The sequence below is a fragment of the Pleurodeles waltl genome, chromosome 1_2, assembly GCF_031143425.1.
Source record: "Pleurodeles waltl isolate 20211129_DDA chromosome 1_2, aPleWal1.hap1.20221129, whole genome shotgun sequence".
NCBI classification, from domain to species: domain Eukaryota; kingdom Metazoa; phylum Chordata; class Amphibia; order Caudata; family Salamandridae; genus Pleurodeles; species Pleurodeles waltl.
In genome coordinates, this window is record NC_090437.1 from 1,085,144,068 (window position 1) to 1,085,160,347 (window position 16,280).

Below are 16,280 nucleotides of genomic sequence, written 5' to 3' on the forward strand. Positions count from 1 at the left end.
TGCATTTGTTGTATGATAATTCAGAAATACTTCAGTTGCGTTTAAGGGTGTTTACTTAACTGACAAAAAGATAGGATAGTGCAGTAGAGTAGGGTGACGGTGGATGAAAACCTCAGTGTAGTGGCCCAGTTGGTTTGTAGTACAGGTCCATTATTCATGGGGCCAGAGGATTGCCTTGGCATCAGTCTCGGTGTCTGTCTGGGTTGCAGGAAACATTTGCAGGGTGGTTCACCTTCTGCAGGGGGAGGTGTACTGGTGGCCTGTGAGTGGTGTGGCAGGACCTCCTGTCCACTAGCTACAGCAGATATTGTTGACTGGTGAGTAGACTGGCTAGTGGAAGGGGCCCTCTGGTGTGCTCTGTTCTCATGCATCATGTTGGCTATGTCACCCAGTACCCCTGCAATGGAGGCCATGTTGGCATTTAGGCCCTGCAACTGCTGCATGACCTCCTGGTGGTATACCCCCTGCAGCCACTGGTTCTCCCTCAAGATGGTAATCACCTGCCCCATCCTGCCCTGGGATTGTTTGTATGCCCCTAGGACATGTGTGAGTGCTACTGGGCAGTTGGATCCCTGGGTTTGGCCTCCCCTTGGCGCATATCTGACCTCCCACTGGCCCTGGCCCCCTGTGCCTGGGTCCCCTGAACGGTTTGCCCACTCCCACTTACACCGGTACCTTCATCGTCTTGCCTGTGTGGTGTCAACTCAGGTCCCTGTACAGGTGGGCACAAAATTGATCGACGTGTCCTGGGGACAGGGGTTTGTGGACGTTGGGTGGCTGCTGTGGAGTTGGAGTCGGATGGGGGGCCTGTGGTGGACTGGGTGTGGAATGTGGAAGCCAACTGACCAGTGGTCCCAGATGGGCCAGGGAGTTCATCCAGATCGGACATCCAGAGTTGCTGTCATCACTGAGGGCACCTTCTGGTGGAGGACTGGGTTGCCGTGGAACATGCTCGCCGCTGATATTGGCTGTGGCACCTGTGGACATGTAAGTGATTTGTTACAGTCATTGTCTGTCACATATTCTGCATTTCTGGCTTTCCCTATGGGTTGAGTGTTGTCCTCCCACCTTTGGTTAGTGTATGGTGGTGGATTGTGAGATTGGTAGTTCTACATGCATTCCTGTTGTGTATTCATGCAGAGCTGGGAGGGGTGTGCTTGCAGAGGGTAGGGCATGCAGGGGTACACAATAAAGGGTGGTTATTGGGGTGGTGCACTGTATGGGATGGAGTGTGGTGTAGGGAGTCAGGGTGAGGGGGTGACAGGCCATGCAGGTATAGGTGAAGGATAGGGTATTTATGGTGACATATTGTCCAGCCCTCCAATAAGACCCTCAGGATGCAGGATTGCCAAGACTTGTTCCTCCCATGATGTCAACTGTGAGGGAGGAGGTAGGGGTCCACCGCCAGTCCTCATGATGGCAATGTGGTACCTGGATGCAATGGAACGCACCTTCCCCTGTAGGTCGTTCCACCTCTTGCGAATGTCATCCCTTGTGCGTGGATATGTTCTCATGGAGTTCACCCTGTCCACGATCCTCCGCCATAGCTCCATCTTCCTGGCAATGGTTATCTTCTGAACCTGTGCAACGAACAGCTGCGGCTCTACCCTGACGATTTCCTCCACCATCACCCGCAACTCCTCATCTGTGATACGGGGGTTCCTCTGTGGGGACATGCCTATTGTGTAGTGGGTGTAGTGTGTGTGTTGTGCAGAGTGTGATGGATGTTGCGGTATGGAATGTGGTGTTTGAATAGGTGTCTGTGTTTTAGTGCAGTTCTTGTATTGTCGTTTGCTGGCAAGGTGTGATTAGTTTTTCGTATTTGCAAAGGAGTGTGGGTTGTGGGGGGTGGTGTTTTATAGTGCTGTTGGTGGGTGTGTATGGTGGGTGTATATGTGTCAGGTGTGGGTTTTTTCATCTGCCCAACGTTGGCCTCTGTTGGTGTTGGGTGCCCAATTCTACTGCAGCGGTCTGCACCGCCAATGGGTGACCACCGTTGTGGTGATTCGTGGTCCATTATTTGGAGGGCAGTGTGTTGCTGGTGTAGCGTGGAGGGTGGTGGGTCCAACAGTTTTTCACCTCCGTTGGTCCTGGCGGAATTGTTGTGGCTAGTTTCTGTCTGTTTTGTGTTTGTGTGTCATTATCTGGCGGTCTGTTGGTGGCCATCACCACGGCGGACTTCGGAAAAGACCGCCAATGTCATAATGAGAGCCATTTTAATAGACTTTTAAAAATAAAAATATGACAATACGGTTAGCAACGATGTCAAAACTGTTGCGCTCTAAATATCTGTACCTTGGTGAAATTCAACCATTCCTCATAGCTCCATGTTAATTCTGAGAGATCCTGTGTGCAGAGCAGACAGATTTTTTTAAAAACAACTCTAACAAACAGCACATGTCATAGTTGATTGAGTCATTCAAAAAAATACTATAGACATATGTTTCACAATATAATAAACTCCAGCATTACAGAATTGCTCAAAGCATATTAGAAATGGCTTCTAAGCAAAGCTTGCACTAAACACATAAGCCCTTATTCATACTTTTTGACACTGCATTTGAACCGCTTTTTGACGCAAAAACTGCGCAAAAGCACAAATTACAATTGTATTTTGCAAGTTTGCGCCGCTTTTGCGTCAAAAAAAGACACAAATGCAGCGCTAAAAAAGTATAAATATGGACCATAGTGTTTTCATTTCTACACCTCTGACCCTCTTGCCCCTAGGACTTGTTGCGCAGGGCTTTTGAAAACACATTCAAAGCATGTTGCTGACCTTTAACCCCTGGCAAACTCATAGTTTAAACAATGGATTTTATTTGTACATTTTTGTAAAACACATATTTTCAAGTAAGCAATGCAACACAATGAAACAAACTACATGGTTCAGCTACTGTGCCCCCCGGCTGAAACAGAGGCCCTTGAAAGATCAAGGGCTGCCTTATCAAAATATTACACTTGTACATAAGCCTATTACAGAATTGCTCAAAGCATATTAGAGACTCAACACACATTTTACATCAGAACAATGTGTGCTATTATACACAACATTAAACATTTACAAGTAAGTATTCAAGATCTACAGTCTTCCGTGCAAAAAGTAAACCAATCCAGCCCTTTCGTTTTTGAGATTCTTTCATTTGCATCTGTTTGGGGATGTACATACAGGTCGCTGTTTCTCAACCACAACAGCTCCAATCCTTGGAAACAGCTCAAACCTGGCTACAGAGTCATATCCTGTTCAGTGCTGTGCTGAGGCCTTTGTCACAACGAGCGCCTCAGGCCTGTCACAGCCTGTAGCGTAGTACAGTTCAAAGCCTGCTGCCAACCTTTAAGCCCTGGCAAACCGTGGTTTAAACAACAGATATTATTTTCACCTGGCCTGTAGCCTCTTAAGCAGGCAGATGCAACATAATGAAACTAACAACATGCTTCAGTGAACATTCCCAAAATCGCAGCAGAGGTCCTTGAGCCTTCACCATTAAAAGAAATAGCTGTCCCTCTGACACCCCAATTTTACACTTGCATTATGTTAATTACAGGCTGCTACCGAGTGCTGCCCTGTCAAAATTTACACTTTTACATAAGCCTGCTACAAAACTGCTCAAAGCATATTTGAAATAACTCCTAATCAAAGCTTGCAAATACAGTATTCTTTCTCTATCGCCACCCCTCGTACACCCAAGTCCTGTTGTTCAGGGCATTTGAAAATACATTCAAAGCATGTTGTTGACCTTTAACCTCATGGCAAACCCTTTGTTTAAACAGCGGATTTTATTTGTACTTTTTTGTAAAACATAGATTTTCATACGTACTACAGCATGCTAAGCCACTATGAGTTTAAGCTAACACACCTTTTTTTTAAAACCATTTAAGAATCAGAAATTTTTCAGATGAGGAAAAACAGAAACTGGGCTTCCCTATTGTTGGAAAATGGGTTATTGGTAGGGCAGGTAGGTACCTACACCTAGCAACAAGCCACAAACCTCCACGTAAGTACAGTTAGGTCTCAGTAAATTAATCCCAGCTCTACCCTTGGTAGCTTGGCATCGAGCGTCAAGGCTTAACTTAGGAGACAAAGTGTAAAGCATTCAAATATCACAAAACAGTAATTAAATAAAACACAAGAAACAGTTTAAAAATCCAAAACCAATTTATAAAAATAGCTTATATTTTTATCTTTAAAATGACACAAAAACGATTAAAATCGGTTCAGGGGAACCGGAGATATGAATTTTTAAAGTATTATTATTTTCTAGCGCTTAGAAACAAAAAGCGCCAATCGGGTCATCTGGTTGCACCAGGACCGGGGCAAAGTCAAACTTTCAGGACAACCGCGATGGAGCCCTGCTCGACTACAAGTCGCGGGAGGCCTCGGTTAAAAAGTTACCTTCTGACTTAGTCTCTTTTTTGATGTTTTTCTTCCCCGGGACGAACCTGCCAGTTGGATCCGACCTCCTGGAGCCCTTGTCCGGATACGCGAAGTCGGTTTCCTCGGTAGTGATTTTTACCTTCGGACTTAGTCGTTTTTTTGAGATGAAAATCCTTCGACCGGGGTAAACCTGGATCTTGATCCGACGTCCGTGGAGCCCTTCTCGGATACGATGGCTGGAAGGTCCCGGTCAACTTTTTACGTTCGGACTTAGTCTCTTTTTTGGATGTTTTTCTTTACCGGGACGAACCACGAAGTCAGGCCGGGTTGCGGTTGAGGCAAGCTGGCTAGAATTTCCGCGTCGGGTCGGTCACTTTATGGAGCTTTTTTTAAAAAATTCTCCAATCTTTTCCAAACTTCTGGGGCTTCACCCAGATGTTCTTTCAAGGTTCTTTTGGGGTCCACAGCTCACCCCAAGGGTCCAGAAGTTCTGTGATGGTCCTTGGGGGTGCGGACTTCAACTCCCAGAATGCACCTGGCGCAAACTCCTTTTTGGCCACTGGGCAATGGTCAGCTGGTCGCTTCTTTCAGGAGTTGGTGCAGGGGACTCTGGTTAGCAATTTTTCACCTGTAGCAAACAGGGAGTCCCTCCTTGAACCAGTTGAAGCCAGGCAAAGTCCTTCTTGTGGTGAAGCCCAAGTGTGCAGCTGGTGCAGTCCTTCTGAGTGCAGGGCCCAGGTGCAGGCCAGGGGTCCAGCAGGGCAGTCCTTCTTCTTCTTTAGTTCCTTTCTTGTTGAATTCTGGAGGGGATCTGAGGCGTGGGTGCAGGTCTGCCAGTTTTATCCTTGCTCCTGGGTGAAAAGCAGGGGGGCCCTGGTTCTCCAATCAGGGACAGGGTCGTCCCCCTGTGATGACCACTTCCTGGGAAGTGTGGCAAAAATCCATCCCAGAAGGCAACAGTCTCCAAAAATCCAACATGGATGAATCTGATTTTTGGAGGTTACATCTGGCTGAGCCCACCCACTGGTGTGGCTAAAAATCATAAACACACCCCTCTCCTGCCCTCTCCTAATCTAATCAAGGGGGCACCTAATTGTCTGGGGTTGCAGGATGTGGGGGTGTTGCTGGGTGCTGCAAATGTCCTTCTCTGCCTTTGAAGACCAGTTTGGCAGCCCTCCCCCTTCCTGCCTCACCATCTGCTGAGGGGAGATTCTCTCCCCCAAGCACATTCCTTTGTGTGAAGCCTGGCCACTTCACACCTCATCAAGGTAGCCTGGCAGAAGCTGCTGCAGGCTGGCCAATCAGAGCACAGCAGCAAAAACAATGCAGAGCTGAAATTGGCAACTTTTTAGGTAAAGTCTAAACTTTTTACCTGGACAAGTTATATTAAATCCAACAACTGGAAGTTGTGGGATTTATTACAACAATTAATTTGATACCAAATTCTTGGTATGTAACATTTAAGGAGACTTTAAAATTTAAAATAAAGTCTGCCCATTCTAGCCTATGAAGGCCATTTACTTCAATGAGGGAAAAACGAATTTGGCTGTTTTTACCTCACCAGGGCTTATAAATCTATTTTTATAAAGTCCCTGCTTATAGTTACATGGCACCCAGCCCTAGGGGCACATAGGGCACACCTTAGGGGTGACTTATATGTAAAAATAAGGTAGTTTAAGACTTTGGAAGTACCTTTAATTCCAAAGTCGAATTTGCATATAACTTTAATTTAAAAGCAGCCAGCAAAGCAGGCATGCCTTTAAAATGACACTGGGCACCTCAGCAGTGCACCTAGGTGTGCACCACCTATGCTGTGGTCCCTAAACCTACATGCCCTACCATATACTAGGGACTTATAGGTAGGTTAACTTAGCCAATTATAATTAGCCTAATTTGCATATCCATTTTCCACAGAGCACAGGCCCTGGGACTGGTTAGCAGTACCCAGGGCAACATCAAAGTCAGGAAAACACCAGCAAAAAGAGGAGAATGGGGGCAAAAAGTTATGGGGCCTCTGCAATCAGCCCTGTTTTCTCACACAACCCCCCCCCCCAGCCCACACGCCCAGGAGACTCAGCCCAACCCTGGGAGAGTCTTCCTGGCTTGTTGGGCGAGGAAGACAGTGAAGAAAACTGGCTGTCCCTTTGCAGGGCCTACTCTGCCTTATATCCTCCTGTCAGGGTCACTCCCTATGGGTAGTGAAGCCATCCCACCAGTAAAAGGACCCAACACAAACTGAAACTTTCCTCTAGGGGGGTCTTCTTCCTTTCTCTCTGCCAACTTGGGTAGTGAGGTGCCCACCTCCCCTACTCCTAACTTTGCTAAGGCAACACCTAGCTTACCCAAAGAGGTCACCCAACACTTGAGCAACCCCACCATGACCAATAGGGTCAGGGGGCCTACTTTGCTATTGGCCCTGGGGTCTGCCTCCCAGGCCAAGTACAGTGCTGCCAGGAAGGCTAGCACCCAGCAGAGGCTACTGACAGCTGTCAGTACCCAGAACCACACCCTAAGCTCTCCACTGACAGCTGGCTGAGCTGCTTTAGGGGCAATTTTGGGGTCCTGGCACTGCTCTTGCTGTCTAGAGTGGGGGGCTACCACCTCTTGTGGCAGATACCCTCCTTCCACTCTCCCTTCTGTCAGTGCAGGGGCAACACCTTGCATCTGGACAGCTGCCTGACTACTCAGGACTTCCTTGGGGTCAGGTGAGGCCTCACCAGTGCCAACTCTGGGCTCCCCCCCTACTGGGGCAGAAGGCCCTTGGCTCCCTGGAACTCTCTTTAAGAGTGGCCTACCCTTCCTTTTCTTCTTTCCTTTTCTTGGGGACCCCTGTCTCCTAACTGTAGGGACTGACTCCCCAGGACTTTGGGTTGGGGGGGCGCCCTGGGCGACCACCCCATCTGTGACCAGACTCACCTCTGGGAGGTCATTGCCCAGGATACAATCTAGGGGGAGGTCAGCACTGACTACCACCCTAATCCAGTCAAGGATACCCTCCCTCTCTAGGGGCACTATGGCTACAGGTTTGGAGGTGACCTCCCCTGTGGCTATCCTGACTTTCTTTGTCTTTCCTGGGACATACATGTCTGGCGTCACTAACCGGTCACTCACTATAGTGTGACTGGCACAGGTGTCCCTCAGGCCAGTGGTAGGGATCCCATTCACTTGAATGTGGTGGAAGTGCCTACTCCCACCCTCAGGGATCACCAGCTTACCATCTGGTCCTGTCTCCCAGCACAATGCTAGGAGGACTTCATCATCTGAGGAATCCTCCTCTATGGCTACACTGGACAGCCCAGTGCTAACCACCTTCCTTGGACAGGCTGCATCTCCTCTGAAGTGACCTGTCTGCTGACAGTCAAAGCAAGCCCTACTGTCCAAGAGTTTTTTTAACCCTGGGTCTCCCTGTCTCTGCTTGTCAGAGTGGGAGTGGGATTTACTCTCCTCCTTCTTAGGGTTCTGGGGTACAGAGGGAGTCTCTGTGGTGGGCTTACCACCTCCCTCCTTAGGTTTTTGGGGCCCTGTCCCCCCCTTCTTGGAGTCTCCCCCCTGGGACTTGACAACCACCCTGGTTCTCAACCACTCATCCGCTGCCTCCCCTAGCTCTCTAGGGTTGGTCTGCTTAGAGTCCACTAGATGCTGGCGTAACCTTTCTTGGATACAATTGGTCAAGATGTGCTCTCTCATGATCAGATTGTATAACCCCTCATAAGTATCTACTTTGTTACCAATAATCCAGCCCTCTAGTGCCTTTAGTGAAATGTCCACAAAGTCAACCCAAGACTGGGTACTGACCTTCTGGGTGTCCCTGAACTTCATTCTATATTGCTCTGGGGTCAGACCAAACTTCTTGGCTAAGCACCTCTTCATACTAGGGTATGAATCTGCCTCCTCCCCCCTTAAGGTCAGAAGCCTATCCCTCCCTGAGTTGGGGACCAACTCCCACAAAAGGGAACCCCAGTATTGAGGCCTAACCCTTCTCATTTGGAGTGCCCTCTCAAAGGCCCCCAGCCACTTATCTATGTCATCCCCCTCTACATAAGCAGGGACTACCCCCTTGGGTAATCTGGGGCAAACTCCCCCACCCATGGACACCTCAGCTTCTTTATCGCTGCTTCCATCTCTTTTCTCTTTGTATGCCCACTTTTTCTTTTCTAGGGCCAGCTTCTCTGCTTCCAAAGCTATGTATGCTAGCTGGGCCTCCAGCTCTCTTTCTCTGATGGATGGGTTCTCTCCTCCTGAAAGGACCCCCCTCCCACCACTAGCTTTGGATCTGCCCCTAGTGACTGTGTTTACTGAGGACCGTTCTTCCTCATCCTCACTTAGGCTCAGATGCCTTCCCTCCCCTGAGTGGTTAGAGCTTGCATCCTCCCTTCTTTCTCCCTCCTCTGGAGCTTCTTCTGACTCTACCTCTTGGGCCTCAGCCCATGCTGTCAGGGATGTGATCAGGATTTGCTTCCTGAGATCAGTGGTTGCAGGCAACCCTCTTTCAATACACAACCCCCTAAGCTGGACTACTGTCAGTGTGGGTAGGCTAGCCAGATCAAGCTCCATGGTTCCCTAGTTTTGTGTCAACAAAAACTTTTTGCAAAAATTGGAAACAAGAATTTAGAAGAATTACAAAAATTCAATAATTGAAATTAATCCAAATTAAAAATGAAAAACAATTTTTGCACTAGGACAATTTAAAGGATTTTTAATTTGTTTTACCTAAAACTGTAACGTGATATTGAACACAAGTACAGGATCCCGTCGCTGCTTCCAATTATGTTGGAAAATGGGTTATTGGTAGGGCAGGTAGGTACCTACACCTAGCAACAAGCCACAAACCTCCACGTAAGTACAGTTAGGTCTCAGTAAATTAATCCCAGCTCTACCCTTGGTAGCTTGGCATCGAGCGTCAAGGCTTAACTTAGGAGACAAAGTGTAAAGCATTCAAATATCACAAAACAGTAATTAAATAAAACACAAGAAACAGTTTAAAAATCCAAAACCAATTTATAAAAATAGCTTATATTTTTATCTTTAAAATGACACAAAAACGATTAAAATCGGTTCAGGGGAACCGGAGATATGAATTTTTAAAGTATTATTATTTTCTAGCGCTTAGAAACAAAAAGCGCCAATCGGGTCATCTGGTTGCACCAGGACCGAGGCAAAGTCAAACTTTCAGGCCGACCGCGATGGAGCCCTGCTCGGCTACAAGTCGCGGGAGGCCTCGGTTAAAAAGTTACCTTCTGACTTAGTCTCTTTTTTGATGTTTTTCTTCCCCGGGACAAACCTGCCAGTTGGATCCGACCTCCTGGAGCCCTTGTCCGGATACGCGAAGTCGGTTTCCTCGGTGGTGATTTTTACCTTCGGACTTAGTCGTTTTTTCGAGATGAAAATCCTTCGCCAGGGGTAAACCTGGATCTTGATCCGACGTCCGTGGAGCCCTTCTCGGATACGATGGCTGGAAGGTCCCGGTCAACTTTTTACGTTCGGACTTAGTCTCTTTTTTGGATGTTTTTCTTTACCGGGACGAACCACGAAGTCAGGCCGGGTCGCGGTTGAGGCAAGCCGGCTAGAATTTCCGCGTCGGGTCGGTCACTTTATGGAGCTTTTTTTCAAAAATTCTCCAATCTTTTCCAAACTTCTGGGGCTTCACCCAGATGTTCTTTCAAGGTTCTTTTGAGGTCCACAGCTCACCCCAAGGGTCCAGAAGTTCTGTGATGGTCCTTGGGGGTGCGGACTTCAACTCCCAGAATGCACCTGGCGCAAACTCCTTTTTGGCCACTGGGCAGTGGTCAGCTGGTCGCTTCTTTCAGGAGTTGGTGCAGGGGACTCTGGTTAGCAATTTTTCACCTGTAGCAAACAGGGAGTCCCTCCTTGAACCAGTTGAAGCCAGGCAAAGTCCTTCTTGTGGTGAAGCCCAAGTGTGCAGCTGGTGCAGTCCTTCTGAGTGCAGGGTCCAGGTGCAGGCCAGGGGTCCAGCAGGGCAGTCCTTCTTCTTCTTTAGTTCCTTTCTTGTTGAATTCTGGAGGGGATCTGAGGCGTGGGTGCAGGTCTGCCAGTTTTATCCTTGCTCCTGGGTGAAAAGCAGGGGGGCCCTGGTTCTCCAATCAGGGACAGGGTCGTCCCCCTGTGATGACCACTTCCTGGGAAGTGTGGCAAAAATCCATCCCAGAAGGCAACAGTCTCCAAAAATCCAACATGGATGAATCTGATTTTTGGAGGTTACATCTGGCTGAGCCCACCCACTGGTGTGGCTAAAAATCATAAACACACCCCTCTCCTGCCCTCTCCTAATCTAATCAAGGGGGCACCTAATTGTCTGGGGTTGCAGGATGTGGGGGTGTTGCTGGGTGCTGCAAATGTCCTTCTCTGCCTTTGAAGACCAGTTTGGCAGCCCTCCCCCTTCCTGCCTCACCATCTGCTGAGGGGAGATTCTCTCCCCCAAGCACATTCCTTTGTGTGAAGCCTGGCCACTTCACACCTCATCAAGGCAGCCTGGCAGAAGCTGCTGCAGGCTGGCCAATCAGAGCACAGCAGCAAAAACAATGCAGAGCTGAAATTGGCAACTTTTTAGGTAAAGTCTAAATTTTTTACCTGGACAAGTTATATTAAATCCAACAACTGGAAGTTGTGGGATTTATTACAACAATTAATTTGATACCAAATTCTTGGTATGTAACATTTAAGGAGACTTTAAAATTTAAAATAAAGTCTGCCCATTCTAGCCTATGAAGGCCATTTACTTCAATGAGGGAAAAACGAATTTGGCTGTTTTTACCTCACCAGGGCTTATAAATCTATTTTTATAAAGTCCCTGCTTATAGTTACATGGCACCCAGCCCTAGGGGCACATAGGGCACACCTTAGGGGTGACTTATATGTAAAAATAAGGTAGTTTAAGACTTTGGAAGTACCTTTAATTCCAAAGTCGAATTTGCATATAACTTTAATTTAAAAGCAGCCAGCAAAGCAGGCCTGCCTTTAAAATGACACTGGGCACCTCAGCAGTGCACCTAGGTGTGCACCACCTATGCTGTGGTCCCTAAACCTACATGCCCTACCATATACTAGGGACTTATAGGTAGGTTAACTTAGCCAATTATAATTAGTCTAATTTGCATATCCATTTTACACAGAGCACAGGCCCTGGGACTGGTTAGCAGTACCCAGGGCACCATCAAAGTCAGGAAAACACCAGCAAAAAGAGGAGAATGGGGGCAAAAAGTTATGGGGCCTCTGCAATCAGCCCTGTTTTCTCACACAACCCCCCCCCCAGCCCACACGCCCAGGAGACTCAGCCCAACCCTGGGAGAGTCTTCCTGGCTTGTTAGGCGAGGAAGACAGTGAAGAAAACTGGCTGTCCCTTTGCAGGGCCTACTCTGCCTTATATCCTCCTGTCAGGGTCACTCCCTATGGGTAGTGAAGCCATCCCACCAGTAAAAGGACCCAACACAAACTGAAACTTTCCTCTAGGGGGGTCTTCTTCCTTTCTCTCTGCCAACTTGGGTAGTGAGGTGCCCACCTCCCCTACTCCTAACTTTGCTAGGGCAACACCTAGCTTACCCAAAGAGGTCACCCAACACTTGAGCAACCCCACCATGACCAATCGGGTCAGGGGGCCTACTTTGCTATTGGCCCGGGGGTCTGCCTCCCACGCCAAGTACAGTGCTGCCAGGAAGGCTAGCACCCAGCAGAGGCTACTGACAGCTGTCAGTACCCAGAACCACACCCTAAGCTCTCCACTGACAGGTGGCTGAGCTGCTTTAGGGGCAATTTGGGGGTCCTGGCACTCCTCTTGCTGTCTAGAGTGGGGGGCTACCACCTCTTGTGGCAGATACCCTCCTTCCACTCTCCCTTCTGTCAGTGCAGGGGCAACACCTTGCATCTGGACAGCTGCCTGACTACTCAGGACTTCCTTGGGGTCAGGTGAGGCCTCACCAGTGCCAACTCTGGGCTCCCCCCCTACTGGGGCAGAAGGCCCTTGGCTCCCTGGAACTCTCTTTAAGAGTGGCCTACCCTTCCTTTTCTTCTTTCCTTTTCTTGGGGACCCCTGTCTCCTAACTGTAGGGACTGACTCCCCAGGACTTTGGGTTGGGGGGGCGCCCTGGGCGACCACCCCATCTGTGACCAGACTCACCTCTGGGAGGTCATTGCCCAGGATACAATCTAGGGGGAGGTCAGCACTGACTACCACCCTAATCCAGTCAAGGATACCCTCCCTCTCTAGGGGCACTATGGCTACAGGTTTGGAGGTGACCTCCCCTGTGGCTATCCTGACTTTCTTTGTCTTTCCTGGGACATACATGTCTGGCATCACTAACCGGTCACTCACTATAGTGTGACTGGCACAGGTGTCCCTCAGGCCAGTGGTAGGGATCCCATTCACTTGAATGTGGTGGAAGTGCCTACTCCCACCCTCAGGGATCACCAGCTTACCATCTGGTCCTGTCTCCCAGCACAATGCTAGGAGGACTTCATCATCTGAGGAATCCTCCTCTATGGCTACACTGGACAGCCCAGTGCTAACCACCTTCCTTGGACAGGCTGCATCTCCTCTGAAGTTACCTGTCTGCTGACAGTCAAAGCAAGCCCTACTGTCCAAGAGTTTTTTTTAACCCTGGGTCTCCCTGTCTCTGCTTGTCAGAGTGGGAGTGGGATTTACTCTCCTCCTTCTTAGGGTTCTGGGGTACAGAGGGAGTCTCTGTGGTGGGCTTACCACCTCCCTCCTTAGGTTTTTGGGGACCTGTCCCCCCCTTCTTGGAGTCTCCCCCCTGGGACTTGACAACCACCCTGGTTCTCAACCACTCATCCGCTGCCTCCCCTAGCTCTCTAGGGTTGGTCTGCTTAGAGTCCACTAGATGCTGGCGTAACCTTTCTTGGATACAATTGGTCAAGATGTGCTCTCTCATGATCAGATTGTATAACCCCTCATAAGTATCTACTTTGTTACCAATAATCCAGCCCTCTAGTGCCTTTAGTGAAATGTCCACAAAGTCAACCCAAGACTGGGTACTGACCTTCTGGGTGTCCCTGAACTTCATTCTATATTGCTCTGGGGTCAGACCAAACTTCTTGGCTAAGCACCTCTTCATACTAGGGTATGAATCTGCCTCCTCCCCCCTTAAGGTCAGAAGCCTATCCCTCCCTGAGTTGGGGACCAACTCCCACAAAAGGGAACCCCAGTATTGAGGCCTAACCCTTCTCATTTGGAGTGCCCTCTCGAAGGCCCCCAGCCACTTATCTATGTCATCCCCCTCTACATAAGCAGGAACTACCCCCTTGGGTAATCTGGGGCAAACTCCCCCACCCATGGACACCTCAGCTTCTTTATCGCTGCTTCCATCTCTTTTCTCTTTGTATGCCCACTTTTTCTTTTCTAGGGCCAGCTTCTCTGCTTCCAAAGCTATGTATGCTAGCTGGGCCTCCAGCTCTCTTTCTCTGATGGATGGGTTCTCTCCTCCTGAAAGGACCCCCCTCCCACCACTAGCTTTGGATCTGCCCCTAGTGACTGTGTTTACTGAGGACCGTTCTTCCTCATCCTCACTTAGGCTCAGATGCCTTCCCTCCCCTGAGTGGTTAGAGCTTGCATCCTCCCTTCTTTCTCCCTCCTCTGGAGCTTCTTCTGACTCTACCTCTTGGGCCTCAGCCCATGCTGTCAGGGATGTGATCAGGATTTGCTTCCTGAGATCAGTGGTTGCAGGCAACCCTCTTTCAATACACAACCCCCTAAGCTGGACTACTGTCAGTGTGGGTAGGCTAGCCAGATCAAGCTCCATGGTTCCCTAGTTTTGTGTCAACAAAAACTTTTTGCAAAAATTGGAAACAAGAATTTAGAAGAATTACAAAAATTCAATAATTGAAATTAATCCAAATTAAAAATGAAAAACAATTTTTGCACTAGGACAATTTAAAGGATTTTTAATTTGTTTTACCTAAAACTGTAACGTGATATTGAACACAAGTACAGGATCCCGTCGCTGCTTCCAATTATGTTGGAAAATGGGTTATTGGTAGGGCAGGTAGGTACCTACACCTAGCAACAAGCCACAAACCTCCACGTAAGTACAGTTAGGTCTCAGTAAATTAATCCCAGCTCTACCCTTGGTAGCTTGGCATCGAGCGTCAAGGCTTAACTTAGGAGACAAAGTGTAAAGCATTCAAATATCACAAAACAGTAATTAAATAAAACACAAGAAACAGTTTAAAAATCCAAAACCAATTTATAAAAATAGCTTATATTTTTATCTTTAAAATGACACAAAAACGATTAAAATCGGTTCAGGGGAACCGGAGATATGAATTTTTAAAGTATTATTATTTTCTAGCGCTTAGAAACAAAAAGCGCCAATCGGGTCATCTGGTTGCACCAGGACCGGGGCAAAGTCAAACTTTCAGGCCGACCGCGATGGAGCCCTGCTCGGCTACAAGTCGCGGGAGGCCTCGGTTAAAAAGTTACCTTCTGACTTAGTCTCTTTTTTGATGTTTTTCTTCCCCGGGACGAACCTGCCAGTTGGATCCGACCTCCTGGAGCCCTTGTCCGGATACGCGAAGTCGGTTTCCTCGGTGGTGATTTTTACCTTCGGACTTAGTCGTTTTTTCGAGATGAAAATTCTTCGACCGGGGTAAACCTGGATCTTGATCCGACGTCCGTGGAGCACTTCTCGGATACGATGGCTGGAAGGTCCCGGTCAACTTTTTACGTTCGGACTTAGTCTCTTTTTTGGATGTTTTTCTTTACCGGGACGAACCACGAAGTCAGGCCGGGTCGCGGTTGAGGCAAGCCGGCTAGAATTTCCGCGTCGGGTCGGTCACTTTATGGAGCTTTTTTTCAAAAATTCTCCAATCTTTTCCAAACTTCTGGGGCTTCACCCAGATGTTCTTTCAAGGTTCTTTTGGGGTCCACAGCTCACCCCAAGGGTCCAGAAGTTCTGTGATGGTCCTTGGGGGTGCGGACTTCAACTCCCAGAATGCACCTGGCGCAAACTCCTTTTTGGCCACTGGGCAGTGGTCAGCTGGTCGCTTCTTTCAGGAGTTGGTGCAGGGGACTCTGGTTAGCAATTTTTCACCTGTAGCAAACAGGGAGTCCCTCCTTGAACCAGTTGAAGCCAGGCAAAGTCCTTCTTGTGGTGAAGCCCAAGTGTGCAGCTGGTGCAGTCCTTCTGAGTGCAGGGTCCAGGTGCAGGCCAGGGGTCCAGCAGGGCAGTCCTTCTTCTTCTTTAGTTCCTTTCTTGTTGAATTCTGGAGGGGATCTGAGGCGTGGGTGCAGGTCTGCCAGTTTTATCCTTGCTCCTGGGTGAAAAGCAGGGGGGCCCTGGTTCTCCAATCAGGGACAGGGTTGTCCCCCTGTGATGACCACTTCCTGGGAAGTGTGGCAAAAATCCATCCCAGAAGGCAACAGTCTCCAAAAATCCAACATGGATGAATCTGATTTTTGGAGGTTACATCTGGCTGAGCCCACCCACTGGTGTGGCTAAAAATCATAAACACACCCCTCTCCTAATCTAATCAAGGGGGCACCTAATTGTCTGGGGTTGCAGGATGTGGGGGTGTTGCTGGGTGCTGCAAATGTCCTTCTCTGCCTTTGAAGACCAGTTTGGCAGCCCTCCCCCTTCCTGCCTCACCATCTGCTGAGGGGAGATTCTCTCCCCCAAGCACATTCCTTTGTGTGAAGCCTGGCCACTTCACACCTCATCAAGGCAGCCTGGCAGAAGCTGCTGCAGGCTGGCCAATCAGAGCACAGCAGCAAAAACAATGCAGAGCTGAAATTGGCAACTTTTTAGGTAAAGTCTAAACTTTTTACCTGGACAAGTTATATTAAATCCAACAACTGGAAGTTGTGGGATTTATTACAACAATTAATTTGATACCAAATTCTTGGTATGTAACATTTAAGGAGACTTTAAAATTTAAAATA